This window comes from Leopardus geoffroyi, chromosome B2 (assembly GCF_018350155.1).
Source record: "Leopardus geoffroyi isolate Oge1 chromosome B2, O.geoffroyi_Oge1_pat1.0, whole genome shotgun sequence".
Classification (NCBI taxonomy): domain Eukaryota; kingdom Metazoa; phylum Chordata; class Mammalia; order Carnivora; family Felidae; genus Leopardus; species Leopardus geoffroyi.
The window spans coordinates 117,371,751-117,384,849 of NC_059332.1; the positions used below are offsets into that span (position 1 = coordinate 117,371,751).

The following is a 13,099-nucleotide window of genomic DNA, read 5'->3' on the forward strand; positions in this document are numbered from 1 at the left end:
GCTCTGTTCTCCCCGATCAGCAATCGCCCACCCGTCCTTTGTCTCCAGCATCCATCCACCTCCCACTTTTATACTGTCCATGACCAAGCCGTCAGGTTGCCAGCACCTCGCTCCTGAGTTTTATCTTATATGTGGCTGTTTTTCCTGACCCCTTACTTCTGAGTGATTGTGGCTTTGACCCGTTCTGACCCTCTGTGGGAGGGTTTCACCAAGCAATGTCCAGGTGCCAGCCGCACCCAGCAACGTTTGCAGGACTGTGCTGCTGCCAATGCCCAGAGACTGTGGCTGGATGCCAGTCCATCCCAGAAAAAGTTCACACAATCGTGTAGCAGCAGCGTTTCAGGCATTATGGAAAATCACAACACACATCTGGCACCAGGCTTCACCCTTAACCTTGTTCCAGCACGAGCGAATGTGGCTGTTCTCCCAGGTCCACTGATGCCTTTGCCTGTGGGGAGTCCTCCCAGCAGGGGAACTGCCTCTTCCCGTGTGGCCCGAAGACCCTGGACTTCACTCTACTCCTGGGGATTCGCCCTTCACACCAGAGCACCGCCAGGTATCAAGCTGCAGATTCTCAGACTCTGTGCTCCCCTTTTTATAGCCTTAATGGAATTTAAACCCTCCCCTTTCCCCTTTCTCCTTTCTCCCTTTTTAGTTCAGTCCCTGCGGCTATTTCCACTTTTCTACTTTCTCTACAGCAGCTTTTGGGGGTGTGCTTTTCTCATACTCCCCTTCCCGCTCCCCCACCCCCATCTCTGTCTTCTCTCCACACACAAAAACAGTTCCCTGCCCTCCACAGATTCTCTCTCCCCCCATTCACCTCTCCACACCGCGTACCTGCTGAGTTCTGTGGTTCAGGTTGTGCAAATTATGTCTTAATCCTCAAATCAGTTTTCTAGGTGTGCAGGATGGTTTAGTGTTGATCTGGCTGTATTTCACGGGTGCGAGACACACAAAAAACTTCCATGCTGTTCCACCATCTTGGCTCCTCCCCCTTGCCAAATATTCATCAGCCAGATTCTAATTTTTGCGTCTAATTGATATGAATTAATACTTCACTTTTATTTGCAATTTTGTGAGAATTTTTCCAACTCTGCTGCCCAGAGTTTTATGAGATTTTGACTGCATTACACAGTCAAATAGGAACAACCATGAAATTTGAGTCACACAGGACAAAATGTGCATATGATAAATCAATGAGTGTTGCAACTGAGTGTGTACATTTTGCTAAGTAATATTGAGTGAAAAACAGAACATCCAAGGAATATCATAGCATTATTTGCTAAAAATTTAAATGTTCATTTTATCATTCTCTACATTCTTCTTGTAACAGGAAATGGCTTCTGAATACATGGCCTCATCTGTCATTGTCAAGGATTAAATATGAACCAAATTTGCAAGGTATTTTTTTAAAGTTTGCTAGAGCAGAATAGTGTCATTGTCAACAGTTTTAAACATTTTATGACTTTGGAATATTTCCTTAAAAAAAAACAACACACTGTAAAACTAATTAAAATTGGTCATGAATATTAATGTTTGAGTTGAAAACATCTGCCACTAGGTGGCAAACAATCTACACATAGAATTATACAAAAGAGAAAATTATAAATACACTATCATATATGCATATTATACTAGACAGTGAAAAAATATACAGTTAATACAGTATCCTCTATGCATTGTTAATAACATCTTCCTGGAAACATAAGCATAATGGTGCAAAGAGTAACAAATGTACTTTGTGAAAAATTGAGTGAAAAAAAATTTTTAGGAGAATGAGGGTAACATATACTTCACCTTGCATCTAACGTTTGTCCTTACTGTGGAACTAGCACATGGGCATTTACTATTTATCTCATCTGTGCTCTCCAGGTAAGGCATCTCCCTGTGGTTGAAGACACATTGGTGATGGAACACTATAGCCCTGAATGACCTTGAGGTGTCCTAGGGCTTCTTGTCTGACTTCATGGATTCTATGTAGTTCTCAGTTTTTATACCATGTTGGATATAGGAGAGGAGTCCTGTTGGGATTTTTCTTCCACCATTTGATTCAACCCTCTTGGAAATAGGAAAAATAGGATGTTATGTTGAATAATGTAGACATTGGTGCTAGACTGCCGTGTTTGAATATTAGCACAACTACTAACAAGTTGTATAATTGTGGTAGATTATATAATTGCTCCCAAATATTTTTCCTTTCTTATAAGACAGTGATTTGTTTCCATCTTACTGATCTTAAGCTTGACCATGTGTGTGCTCTGGCCACTGGTATGAGATGAGAACTTCTGAGATCTACTCTTCTAGCAGCTTTCAAATATACAATGTAGCGTTATTAACTATAATCATCATACTGTACATTATCCTTTCAAATGTTTTAAAATTGTTTTTATTATATTGGATATTGTACGTTTTTTAAAGTGCAGAGAATAGGGGTGCCTGGGTGACTGAGTCAATTGGGCGTCCGACTTCGGCTCAGATCGTGATCTTGTGGTTCATGAATTTGAGCCCCACGTTGGACTCCGTGCTGACAGCTCGGAGCCTGGAGTCTGCTTCTGATTCTGTCTCCCTCTCTCTCTCTGTTCCTTTCCCACTCACACTCTGTCTCTCTCTTTCTCTCAAAAATAAATAAAGATTAAGAAAAAACTTAAAGGGCAGACAGTATAATACCTGTAGGTTGAGAACATTCGCATTTTAAAATAAGTTACTTTGCTCTTTTAATTGTATTCAATATAATTTTTTTCATCAAAGCAATTTCATCTACCCATATAAATGTAAAGAAATATAAACAAGGTCTTCCTTCAAATATGAGGCATTGTATTTTAATTTTTTAAAGAAATGATTTTATTTTATTTTTATTATTTTTTAGTAGGCTCCACACCCAATATGGGTCTTGAACTCAAGACCCTGCTACCCAGAGTCACATGCCTGCCACTCTGGAAAACAGTATGGAGGTTCCTCAAAAGTTAAAATAGAACACCCTACATCCAGTAATTGTACTACTAGATATTTACTCAAAGGATACAAAAATACTGATTCAAAGGTACACATTCACCCTGATGTTTATAGCAGCATTATCTACAGTAGCCAAATTATAGAAGGAGCCCAAATGTCCACCAAGTGATGAATGGATAAAGAAGATGTGGTATATACAGTAAAACCTTGGATTGTGAATAATTTGTTCTGTGAGTGTTCCATAAGATGAGGAAACCTTTCTAATAAAGTTTAACTTGTTAAATTAGTGATGTCTTGAATATGAGTATTGCATGATGCCGAATGTCACATGATCACAACTGAGTCAATGTTTCTTCTCTTTCTTTCTCTCTGCAGGATTGTGGGTGACCATCTCCCACACTCAGATGCTCTGTCTCAGGCCACGGTGTTTGGCAGAAATCAATGATTTTTCAGAATGTTGGAAGGTGCCCACAACTGGCACGAATGTATTTTTGTCACTTCAAAGCACCTATGGACAGTCTCTTGCTTTTCCATATACAAATAAGCTTAGGAATGCTTTGTGTCATTCTAGGTCAGGCTAGACCCTTTTCTCTGCTGCCTTATTGCTGGTTACATTAAATACGGTATATGACAAGAGTTTATTAATAATGTACTATAGTTAACATTCGTGCAGCATATGCAATGGCCCCCATGCAGAAAAAAGGTTGAAAAGAAAGGCAGTAAGAAGGAGATGATTATGGTGGAAGTTAAGTAGGAAATCATTGAGAAGTACAAACTGATAGATCTACATCACGAGCAACAGCAAGAGGCTATGGAGGAGATCTCATCTGCAGAAGAGGAGGAGAAAAGGGCAGAAGAATCCCTCACTTCAAATGAGATTAGGGAGATGTGTAAAATGTGGGAAACAATGCAAAATTTTGCAGCACCCAAATAAGGCCATAGCAGTGCAAGTGATGAATCTGTTTAATGACAATCCAACATCACATTTCCATGAAATCTTCAAAAGGAGGCAAAGCAAGTGGCATTGGGTAAGTTACTTGTTGAAGTTTCACAAAAAGAAAGATTCCATTGAGCAGTAGATAGCAGTGATTCATTAGTGATAGTAAAAGTCATCCTACACAATTACCCTCTTCTCTCTCATCTCCCTCACATCAGCCACGAAGGTTTTCAAAGGTGAGTGCAGGTTAATTGCTTATTTTCCTTTATATTTTGTATTTTATTATTTTGTATTATTTTACAGTATTGTAATAATTTTTATATGAATATTTTGGGGTTGTGAAACGAGTCATCTGAGTTTCCACTATTTCTTATGGGGAAATTCAATTTGATAAACAAGTGCTTTGGATTATAAGCATGTTTTGGGAATGAATTATACTTGCAAACCAAGGTTTTACTCTATACAATGCAATATTACTCAGCGACCAAAAAGAATGAAATCTTGCCATTGGCAACAATGTGGATGGAACTAGAATGTATTATGCTAAGCGAAGTAAGTCAGTCAGAGAAAGGCAAATATCATATGATTTTACTCATATGTGGAACTTAAGAAACAAAACAGATGAACATAGGGGAAGGGAAGGAAAAATAATATAAAAACAGAGGGAGGCAAATCATAAGAGACTCTTAAATATAGAGAATAACCTGAGGGTTGCTGGAGGGGAGGTGGGCAGGGGGATGGGCTAAATGGTGATGGGTATTAAGGAGGGCACTTGTTGGGATGAGCACTGGGTGCTGTATGAAAGTGATGAATCACTGGGTTCTACTCCTGAAACCAATATCACACTAGATGTTAACTAACTTGAATTTAAATGAAAACTTGAAACTAACTAACTAAAATCATTCAGTTCTTAAAAAAAAAAAAGTCACATGCTCTACCAACTAAGCTAGCCAGGCATCCCTCAAATGTAAGACATTTTAAATCTTTCTTTTCTTTTTCAAAACATATTTCTAATTCTTTCATGAGAATTTTAACATATATATTTATGATGCATATTTATGCTTGAAAGTCTTGTATTATTCTCTAACACTTTATGTACATAATTTGAATTTTAAAATTCTGTGAACAGAGACTCCGTTAAAAATTTCACATGGATTGAGTTAGCATTATGATTTTTAGCGTACAACTGACCCACACAGCATTTATTATAAACCTTGATAAATATGCATTAAGTGTAAAAAAAAATTTTGGAAATACATCTTTTAATGAGATAAGTGAGGCTATATCTATGTATGACTATTACTTATTATTAAAATAAAAAATTATATTTCCAAGTTTCATTATTATAGATGTAAGCACTGAGAAACACAGCTCATCTAAATAAGTTGATGGAACTGGAAGGAATTTGTTATGGCCCTGTTATTCAATTCTTTGAACTCCTTTTGAGTTACATAACAAAAATCGATAGCGATCTATCATCAAAAATTAATTTTTAATCATCTATTGGTTAAGAACTCAGACTCTCATTGAATTTTAATTTAAAAAAGTTAAAAGAGAACTTCTCATTTAGAACCAATCATTTGAATTACTCACTCTCTCAACACCATCACCAATATTTGGAATTGTTCTCATTCTTTTTTGTCAGTGAAGTTTGTTCAACCAAGGCAAATATAATACAGTACAATTCAGCTCAGGAAAGTGGTTCATGGGGGATTATAAAAGGAGACGTAGAAAATGGAAAAACACAGAGGACAATGTTAGCAGTTTTAAGGGAGCATACATATGGAAGTTGAAGATCAGGAAATTGATTTCCTTAGAATCACAGGATTTTATATAGGCCTTGGGAAGTTTCCAGGTGCTCCCAGGTGTACACAAACCTCAATTTGAAGGTTACTGCTCTATTGTCAGGAGAGTGTTCTTTCCTGAGATAGATGAAGGGGGCTTTGCTTTACAAGTTTATCAAAGTCCACTTCCCAGTCAATAGACTTAATATCATTATTTTACAAGTTGCCCTTTTGAGACAGAATGGACAACTCATTAGTTATTGTGTGTAAAAAGAAAGCTCTTGGCTAAATTAAGTTATAAATGATCATGGGCTCTCCAAAGGACAAAGTCATCCTTAGTTCTAAAAGTACCTTTCAACACGCTAGATTCTAGGGACCCTAAACTGCACAGAGCCAGGTGGAAAGGTATTGAGAAAGCCTTCCCTGAAATCTCAGGCTTGACTGGGTTCTCCTCTTCTGGGCATCCATAACTCTCTCTGCAGACCTTTATGTAGTAAAAAGATATCAAAATCATTTTCTTATCATCTGTGTTCCCCACCTAATTGTGAAGTCCTTGAGATGAAAGGATTATGTCATATTCATTTTTGAACCTCCAGTTTCTGCCAGTACTTGTTATATAGAGTTCTCAATAAATATGCATTGAAAAGAACTGCACCAAACGAAGTAGAAATAATCATATTTGCATGGTGTGATGTGAGAAATACAGAAAAAAAAGTTTCTGCCCTGAAATATTAACTCTACCAGTTATTCTTAATTCCTTTGATAAAGCATTTCATATCTCCTGGAATCCTAATATTAAAAAATGAAATATTATGACAAAGATTTAGCTGGGGGAATCACAACAGAGAGGACAGAAATAATTCCCTACAGTGGGAACAATCCCTGCAATAACATCACAGGGAGAGAATGTTCCAGGAGAACAAAGAGCTAGACACACGCATGATCACCAGGGTCGGCTGTGAGATTTGAGATTTGATCCTAAGGATAATAAATGGCCATTAGAGAATATTAAGCAGGATATTGACATGATCAGATTTGGTTATTAGAAGATTACTCTGGCAGATATCTTTTCCTGGTACAAAGCCAAGCTGGGTGAATTATACAACTCTCCTACTAAAAACCATCAAAACTTCTGGAAAAACTATTTTTAAAACATTTCTTTAAAACACTGAAAAGACAATAAATGAATAAGGAACGTCCAGGAAAAAAAAACAAACAAAAAAGGGGAACCCTGGATGTTCAAGGAACCCAATGAATTCCAAGCAGGATAAGTCAAAAGAAGCCCATAGTTAGATATATCACAGTGAAGCTATAGAACACCAAAGACAAGGAAAAACAATCGTTAAAGCAATCAGAAGGCTGAAATCAAAGTGTTGGTAGGGTTGATTCTTTCCAGAAGCACCAAGGGAGAATCTGTTTCATGCCTCTCTCCTAGCTTCAGGTGCTTGTTGGCAACCTTTGGCATTCCTTGGCTTGCAGTGGCATCACTCCAATCTTTGCCTTCTGCTTCACATGACGTCTTCCTGTCTGTGTCTCTGTGTGTCCTCTCCTCTTCTTTTAACGACAAACCTCAGTAGATGTAGGGCCTACCCTAAATCCTGGATGATTCTGTTTTGAGATTCTGAATGTATTACATCTGCAAAGACCATGTTCCCAAATGAGGTCACATTCTGAGGTTCTGGGTAGACATGATCTTTTGAGGGCCACTAGGTTACCTCCAAAGAAAAATAGTAGACTATTTTCTAACAGTAATAGTAGAAGCTAAAAACTAAGAAATTATATTTTCAATATGCTGAAAGAAAGTAATTTTTAGCCTAAGCCCAGTGAAAATATATTTTAAGAACAAAGGCAAAATAGAGTCATTTTCATACAAATGCTGGGTCAGTTTGCTACCAGTAGACATTTGCTAAAAAAAAAAAAATTCTTCAGGCAGCGGGAAAATAGACCCAGATACTAAAAAGAATAAAGAAGGGCACCTGGATGGCTCAGTTGGTTAAGCATCTGGCTTCCACTCAGGTCATGATCTCATGGTTCGTGAATTCAAGCCCTGCGTTGGGCTCTGTGCTGACAGCTCACAGCTCAGAGCCTGGAGCCTGCTTCAGATTCTGGGTCTCCTCTCTCTCTGACCCTCCCCCACTTGCTCTCTCTCTCTCTCTCTCTCTCAAAAAATAAGTAAACATTAAAAATTTTTTTCAAAGAATAAAGAATGTAGATAAAGGTAAATATGTAAGTCCATGTAAACATTGACAGTATAAAATAATAATGATAATAGTAACAGTGGAATTTTTAAAAGGTAAAAGTAAAAAACGATAACTAAAATGCATGGATCAGGATGGCATGAACTGAGTTAGCATGTTCTAAAGATTGTGGATTGTCTGAAAGGAAGGTAAAAGCAGTGATCACCTTTTTTGTCAATTTTAACCACACAGTTTAAAATTTCTGGGCAGCCATTAAAGAAAGAGGAAAATAGGGAATAAATTTCAAACACGTAATTTAAAAGTGAGTGGTTTAGACACTTTCGCACAACCAGTCCCAACGCAAACAGGGAAAGAGAAAAAGTAAATGGAATAGGGGGGACAGGCACATCTGGAGGGCTCAGTCAGTTAAGTGTGGGGCTCTTGATTTTGGCTCAGGTCCAGATCTCACGGTTTGTGGGTTTGAACCCCGTGTGGGGCTCTGTGCTGACAATGCCAAGCCTGCTTGGGATACTCCCTCTCTCTCTGTCCCTCCCCTATTTGCTCGTGCTCTCTCTGTCTCTCTCAAAATAAATAAATAAACTAAAAAAAAAAAAATAGGTGAGGCAAATAGGAAGTACAAAATAAGATGCTAGGTTTACACCAGGTATATCAGCAGTAATTATATTAAACATAACTGGACTAAATGGGCCAAAGGACAAAGATTGTCAGAAAAACAAAAAATACAACCGCATGATGTTTGTAATGAACGTAACTCAAATATATATACACAAAATATTGAAAAAGAAGAGATACAAAAAAGAAATCATGGAAGTGCTTATACTATAAATCTTAAGGCAAAATGCATTACTGGAGAAAAGATGATTACTTCATATTTATTATGAAGTTTCACTTGCCAGGATGGTATAACAATTTTGTATTGGCCTTCAACTTATAATAGAACTTCAGACTCCATTATTCTAAACAAAAATTAAATGAAATACAAAGAGAAATCAATAATTATAGTGCATGATTTTAATTCACTTCTTAGCAACTGATAAAAGAAACAAGTAAGATTATATAAGATTTGAAAAATAAGATTAGTAAAATTGACCTAAGGAACAAATTCAACCACTTAAATACGCAGTCTTTTTAAGCACAAATGAATCATTTTCAAAAATTGATCATATATGAAGCCATAAACAAATTTCATCACATTTTAAAGGGCTGAAATAATAGCATATTTTCTGATCACACACAATTGAACTAAACATCATTTTTTTAAAAAGTATATGTAAAATATTTCCATGATTATAAATTAAGAAATATACTTCAAGTTAACCCATGGATCACTTGTAACTAATTCTTGTAAAATGTAATTAAAGTTGTTCTTAGGGGCGTCTGGGTGGTTCAGTCCATTAAGCATCTTACTTCTGCTCAGGTCATGATCTCATGGTTTGTGAGTTCGAGCCCTGTGTCGGGCTCTGTGCAGACAGCTCAGAGGCTGGAGCCTGCTTTGGATTCTGTGTCTCCTTCTATCTCAGCCTCTCCCCAACTCACACTCTGTCTGTCTGTCTGTCTCTCTGTCTCAAAAATAAATATTAAAAAAATTTTTTTAAGTTGTTCTTAGAAGAAAATTTATAACCTTAAGTGTGAATATTAGAAAAAAAGGGGGGCTGAAGTTTAACACCTTACAAGATGTTAGACATAATCCAGCAAAATAAATTCAAAAAATGGAGGACAAGTATAATAAAGATAAGAACAGAAATTAATTAAATATAAAACATAAAGAGGGCCAATTTAACCAAAAATTGGTTCTTCAAAAAGTTTAAACAGTCAAAACTCTGATACCACTGAATGTGAATGTGAATGTGTGTGTGTGTGTGAGAGAGAGAGAGAGAGAGAGAATTAAGAAATTATTACTATCAGGAATGAAGAGGGAAACATTACTAGATACATCAAAAAGTTAATGAGAAAATATTATAAACAAATTATGCCAATGCACTTAACATGTTAGACAAATGCATCTTATTAAAATTGACTAGAGAAGAAATTGAAAACTTAAATAGTTCTCATATACAGTTCGTCTAACAAATGTGAAGCAATAAAGACCTTTCCACATACACACACAAAAATCCCCCAGCTACATATGACTTTTATTATGAGTTCTATCAAGTGTTCAAAGAAGAAATCATTTTCATCTTCACACATTTTTGTATATGAAAGAGATTCCCCAAAGCAGTTTAGTAGGCTTACATAAACTTCATATAAAAACCTGACCAGCACACTACCAGAAAGGAAAATTAAAGGTCAGTTCAACTCATGAACATAGTTAGAAAAATCTTTAAAAAGATAATAGATCATAAATAAGTGAAGTTTAACCTATAAAAGTTATATTTTTTTAGCACTAGGAAGTAAATACAATTTATCAGAAATAACAGATTGAAGACTAATCATGAGTATTTTAATAGATTTAAAAATATTTAATTATATCCAGCATTCATTTATATTTATATATGTATATATACATGTATATACACATATATATACATATATATGTATATATGTATATTAATGCCACTTGACAAACTTTTAATAAAAGTGAAATTCATTAATACAGTAGAAGGCATCAATCAAAGCCTACAGCAGAAATGTCTAATGATGAAATATTAATATCTTTCTCTTCGAAACTGGGGATAAGATGAAAATTCCTGCTGACACTACGTCTATTTAACATCTTATTGGATGTTTTAACCAGTACAAGTAGACAAAAATGAAGATAATATACAAGTATTAGAAAGAACTAACACCAGTGTCATTATTTTCATACAATATAGTTGAGTAAACAGAAAGCCCAAAATAATCTAGATATAATTTATTAAAATTAATGAGAATGTAACAAGATTAATGAATACAAACTAAATATACAAAACTTATGCTATATAACTACATATCTGCAATAATCATATTAAAGTGAAATTTAAAGATATAATTTAAATAATAAAAAACATAAGAATTTAGAATTAAATATGTTAAAAGATGCATACACTCTCTTCAGGAAATTTGTAGAATATTAGTGAACACAATGACTCATTTTTTTTTAAATTTTTTTTTTTAACGTTTTATTTACTTTTGAGACAGGGAGAGACAGAGCATGAACAGGGGAGGGTCAGAGAGAGGGAGACACAGAATCTGAAACAGGCTCCAGGCTCTGAGCTGTCAGCACAGAGCCCGACGCGGGGCTCGAACTCACGGACCGCGAGATCATGACCTGAGCCAAAGTCAGCCGCTTAACCGACTGAGGCACCCAGGCGCCCCACAATGACTCATTTAAAGGATCACCTTCTGGTTACAGTTTCAACAATTTTGAACACAAGATGAAAAAATGACGGATAATAATGGAGGGCATTAAAAAAAAATCTTTAACTCCAGGCTGATAGCAAAAATATTTAAAAATAAGGGTGAGAATGGAAAGCTCTTCTTTACAAAAGAATGCCAAATTAGAATTCTAATTTTTTTAAATGATAGAATTTGAAGTCACTCTTTTGTAACCTCCACAGTAGTAAGTGATCACCAATGGATACCAACATCATTAGGTGAAAGATTACCAGAGAACAGGATGTGCATACAATTTTATAATGTTATCCAGTAGGTTATTTATTAATTTCAAAGGGAAAAGTTACCTTTTCAAAGGTGAAATCTGGCAGACATCACCTTAATGAAGAGATCAAACCTGACATCTACAATAATGAGACACTGAATCAAGTGTGTTCTGAGGTGAACACTGAGGAGAAAACATCACCTCTCCTACAGTATTCCTGCCAAAAACCTTAACCTAATTACGAGGAAACAATAACCTATCCACACTGAGGATTTATAAAACAGTTGGTCCAGGTTCTTCAAAAGGTCAAGTTCAAAAATGTCAATGTCATGAAAGAGGAGGAGGACAACGGCGACCAGGATTGAAGAACTACTTTAAATTTATGAGACTAAAGATACATGACAACCAAACGTGTTACATGAACCTAGATTGTTTCTGGGTTTTTCAAAAAAAATGCCCAGACATACAGGATACACAGTTCTGGGCTTGACCAGAGAAGCAGAGCCATTATGAGTGATTTATTATGGAGATTAGATCCTATGCAATATGGAAGCTGATGGAGTGGTCTAAGCAGGCCAGTGTCTCTGGGTCTAGCGTTAAGCCAAAAAATTGTTTTGGGTTGGCCAGCCTAGCTGTCAGGAAGGAAAGATGGATGCGGACGACAGCAAAGACAAACCAGAATCTGAGTCTGTTCCTCACCATGCGCGACCTCTGTGTAGTGGAAGACCTGCAAGAGAAGCTAGCCCCTTCACCATAGAGCTACACATGCACTTGGAAAAACTGAAGGAGGCGATCTGGCAGGGGCTGGAGGGGCAACGGGTTTAGGTGTTGTCCCACACAAAGTGAGCTAGCGGAGCAGTGACGATGTGTGTGAATTGCCACAGTGCCTGGTGCTCAACACTGACCTTCAGAGAGATACAAAATGGCCGCAGCTCCATATCTATCTTCTAAATCTCCCGCAAGTTTCTCTTCTGAACAATGCTAAATCAGAACCACACAGAAAAGGGAATTCTGAGAAATTCTAGTTCCATCTTAACTAAGTTAAAGTATACAAAGCTACCACGATCTACTTTTTACCAAGGTGGCATCCATACGTCCCTTGTTTGGTCATGGTCATCTTACAAATAAAACCATGCTTCTACCTAACCTAATGCAAATATTCCCTATGCAACAAAAAGACACATGGATTCTCTTCCCAAAAGGTAATGCAAAGCCCTTTTTCTACCTTTGGGTAATACCTCTTCCAGCTAAGCCCCACTCTTCCTTTGATATCTTATCATTTAATACTGGGATGCAAGGTTAATTACTATCAATACATTTTATTTTAGGTGGTAGAGGAATGGTAAAGGGGAAAAAATTAAAACAAGGAAAGAGTACTTAAAACTATTACAGTCCTTGTTTCTGCAACTGAGCACATGGTCATAGCAGGTATGTATAACTACCTTCTTCCAGTCCCCATTCTCTCTTCTTTCTGCCCTCATCAAGCACTTCATGGTTCCTTGCCTGTTGGGTGACTCAAACCTTCATTTCTAAAGGGTCTGGCCCATCAGAAATCCTGCCTGTATTGGGTTGATTTAATTTTCCATTGACTTGATCACAGGATATGGGAGTACTCAGAGGTGCCCTTAGAGGATCGCCTGCATCCCAGACG

General features: G+C 36.7%; 1 long non-coding RNA gene across 1 annotated transcript; it reads left to right on the top strand.

The window, feature by feature from the left end:
• Positions 1 to 441: 441 nt before the first annotated feature.
• LOC123609001 lies at positions 442 to 12,871 on the top strand. The gene is made up of 3 exons (XR_006717566.1): positions 442 to 556; positions 3,406 to 3,408; positions 12,861 to 12,871. It is a non-coding gene; the product is annotated as an uncharacterized LOC123609001 (long non-coding RNA).
• Positions 12,872 to 13,099: the final 228 nt, after the last annotated feature.